A 3866-nucleotide genomic window follows, 5' to 3' on the forward strand; every position below is an offset into this window, starting at 1 on the left:
TTATGATCTATGTAATTTATAATTTATTTTAATATTTATAAAATCAAACCGATTGTATGGTTAAATAATAAAAGAAAAATGATAGAATATTTTTTCTTCAAAACTGATATAATTAATTTAATCTGCTTCCAACTTAAGAAATAAAAAAATGAATGTTTTATTTTTCAAGATATCAAAAGTAACATAGCGAGATGTTATATACACACATATATTTGTTAGAAGATGATGGATAATTAGGCCGTTCCAGGTGGTTTTTCAATTTTATTTTAAAATTTTTAAAAAATAAAATCAGTTTTAGTTTTGAGTTTTGAATTTTAATTTATTGTTTGCTTTTAGTTTTTAAAAGATATTATAAACTAAAGATAAATAAATAAAATAAGTTAATTGTTTTATTTTATCTCACACTATTATGAAATAGTGGCAGTAGCAAAGATAGCAAGGTGAGAGTGACAAGTGACAACAATAATGGTAATAGCACTAGTGGTGGCACCAGTAGTGATGGTGGTGGGGTGAAATAGTGGTGCCAACGATGATGACGGTGGTGGTCGAATGATGATGGTGACGATAACAACACTGAAATGGTGATGTCAATGTTTTAAAACCCAAGTTGATCCACCTGGTCAGACCGATTCGACTGCGACCCAGAGATCTGGGCACGTCGAGTTGCATATCGAATTGACCACACATTTAACTTGGTGCAATCCAATATGACTCATTTAGGTTTGCAGCTAAACAGGTGACCCACTAGCCCGAGTTGAATCACATCCAAGGAAGAAAACGTGATAGGTCATTCGGGTCAATTAAGATTGAATATAAAATTTTAATTTTTTCTAATAGAGACCGAGTCATGTGGATCGATTCAACTATTGACTGAGTGATCAAATGTCTTGACCGAGTCAATCACTGATTCGGTATTTAAAATTGAGTGGTGGTGGGGTGAAATAATGGTGGAGTAATGTGGTGGCGGTAATAGTAGTTGAAATGTATTTTTTTAAATTAAAAACAATTTCCCATAATTTTTTTTGTTTTGATAATAAATGAAATTATTTTAAAATTGAATTAAATACTAATTTAACTCCACTTTTACTAAACATATTTTATTTTGAAAATTATATTTAAAAATAAAAATAAAAAACTTATCATCATCCCAAATCAGAATCTAAAATATTAGATGAGAGATCACGTGTCAGTACTAAATGTTATACAAACAAACAACCAATTGCTTATAAAATTTAACATAAACAACACTCTACGTAACAAAATATCCATTGATTAAACTAATAAAAAATAAAACCTAGTAGATGAGCGTACACCTAACATGCAAATCTACGAGGTATCAATAATCAACACTACTACTTACTTGCCTTCCCATGTCAATGCACATGCTATGGCCTCTTTTTAATTTGGCCTTTTCCTCCGAGATTCTCCCCTCATACATGTTCATTAGCCCCATTGACAATGAAATAATAGGAGCAAGCATATCATATACCACTTTTTTTAAAAATAATACCCCATTGACAATGTCAGCCTTTACATCTCAAACGTTGCCGTTTTGGCCCCACAACCTCATTCCCAAGCAAATTGCTTCGCGTGTCTTCAACATGGGGCCCCCAACTTAGTATGTATCTGGATTTAAGTTAAAAATGTGGTGCACCTGATTCTATATAAATTCAATAGATAAAAATAAATTAAAAAAGCAAGAATGATGATCCTTCTGATACAAATCTTAGCGCTACATTGGTAAATGCCACTAACAAGTACTGAAAAACGAGGGATTATAGAAAACAATAATTAAAATGAAGTTTTAAAATTAAATTACAATAAAAAAATATGATTTTTATTTCATTTTCCTGTTTATATTTTTTTCTTGTCTTTTTTCCCTCAAACAAAATGCATCCTTGGATCTCGCTGCACTCGCACCCAAGAAAATGATGTATTCAAATTCGTATTCAATTTGCCAAATTTTCTAGAACCAAAAAGCTCCACCAATAACATTAGTTTCTGAAAAAAAAAAAAAAATACTGCTAACAACACTTGCCTTGTCGTGAATGTGATCGTGGTTGTTGAGTTGCATATATTGAAAAGTGAGCAACAAACACCAAAAGGAGGAGTAATAATATAAAATAAACCCACCAAAAAGTATGATAAATCATGTAACCAACCAATAGCTACCCCAGTGAACCACCAATATATTTTGAAGAGTGGTGACACCCTAACACTGATTGGTTGTTTTTTTTATTTTTACTTTGTTTTCTAACTGACCAAGTATATGGGCATGGTCGAGGTAGACATCCTCCGCTGGAGGTGTTCCTGTTCCATGTTGAGTTCTCTAAGACTCAAGTAAGGTGTGTTCACGTCATCCATCGCCGGCGGCGTTAGGGTTCCGGCGAGTGACCCGGAGGAGGGGCGGCTGGTGGAGCGGTAGGGCGTGGTGGAACCGCTTCGGGTCTCGGTCCAGTAGACCGGGCCCGAGATGGATGCCCGGAAGGCCCGGGCCCGGGCCTGGTGGACGTCGTCGTGGTGATCGTTGTTGGTGTTGTCAAGGGGGTGGTGGGCCCAGCGCCACCGAAGAAGAGGAGGGCGCTTCTCCACCAGCGCTTCTTGGGCCTGTGGGCCTTGCTACGTGACTCGTCCTTGGAAATGGGCTTCTGGAGCTTGAACTGGATGGAGTCTATGGATCTCGCTGTCTCGCGCTTGTGCTTCATGGCTTCTTCCAATACCTGCTTTGGAGACAGAATCACATAAATAACATAAATAGTAACATGATGGTCCATGAATGAGAAAAACGGGACATTTTTCCAAGAGCATAGGAATTAGAGAGAGACCTGAAAATAGTTTATTTGAGGGTCAAAGCCATAGTCGCTGAAGTGTTGGGGGTCTGGGATGGGGAAAACTGGGGACTTGTTGGACATTGTGTGAAAATGGGTATGCTTAAAATCTCAACTTTTGTGTACTTGGTTATGGTCACAAACGCCTGAAAAGAGAAAAAAAAAATGAAGAATGGAGAAGAGAAGGGAAAGAGGAATAGAGAAAGAAAGAGAGAGGGAAGGCTAAAAAAGAGTGTGTGGTGTGTGGTTTTTTTTTTGCTTTAGGGGCTCAAGGGAGGGGGCGTGAGGTGAGTTGGTAAACACTAGTAAATGCGCTTTCAGAGTTCACATCTTTTGGTATCTTCCATTTATTAGCTTAGTTACGGAAAATGCAGGCAAAGTAATTGCTGCAATTCCAAGTACCGGCGGGAAATGAGAAACATATATACTCAAATAGGACAAATGAATGAGAATAGTGAAATTGTTAAACTATTTCTTTCTGTGGATACCTACTCTCCTAGCTATCTTGTTACTTTTGGAACGCGTATTGACGATTGCGAAGAAATAATATAATAATGGACGTTTGTTTTATGAAATTATGTTTTATTTTCTGAAACATACAAGTAAAAACATTTATTTTCATGTTTGTTATGAGGTTATAAAAAATATTCTTAAATATCTTTTATTTTGAACAAAGTTGTACTCCCTTATCTACTCAGCTTTTATTCTGATGTTAATGGAATGGGAAAGTTACATTTTTCATGAAGTGCGAGAGAAGTTATTTCCTAACTACCCTGAAACAACAATTCTTACTTTTATTTTTTATTTATTGTTTTAAAACTTTAAAATATGTCTAGAAATGTTAAAAGCTAATCAATCGTATTTTTAAACATGTCAAGGAATAACATTCCTAGCTATAATATTTCTGGAGATATGATTTAAAACGTAATTAAACTAAGTGTATGTTTTGTTTGTAACGTTTCAATATAGATCTAATCGGATAAAAATAAAATAAACATAAAAGTAAAGATCATTATTCATTGACAAAATTGTTTTTAC

The 3866-nt window shown here is 35.0% G+C and overlaps 1 pseudogene; it reads right to left on the reverse strand.

Moving 5' to 3' along the window:
* Positions 1-1967: 1967 nt before the first annotated feature.
* LOC114387078 lies at positions 1968-3278 on the reverse strand (annotated as a pseudogene).
* Positions 3279-3866: the final 588 nt, after the last annotated feature.

The sequence above is a fragment of the Glycine soja genome, chromosome 15 (genome assembly GCF_004193775.1).
Source record: "Glycine soja cultivar W05 chromosome 15, ASM419377v2, whole genome shotgun sequence".
Classification (NCBI taxonomy): Eukaryota; Viridiplantae; Streptophyta; class Magnoliopsida; order Fabales; family Fabaceae; genus Glycine; species Glycine soja.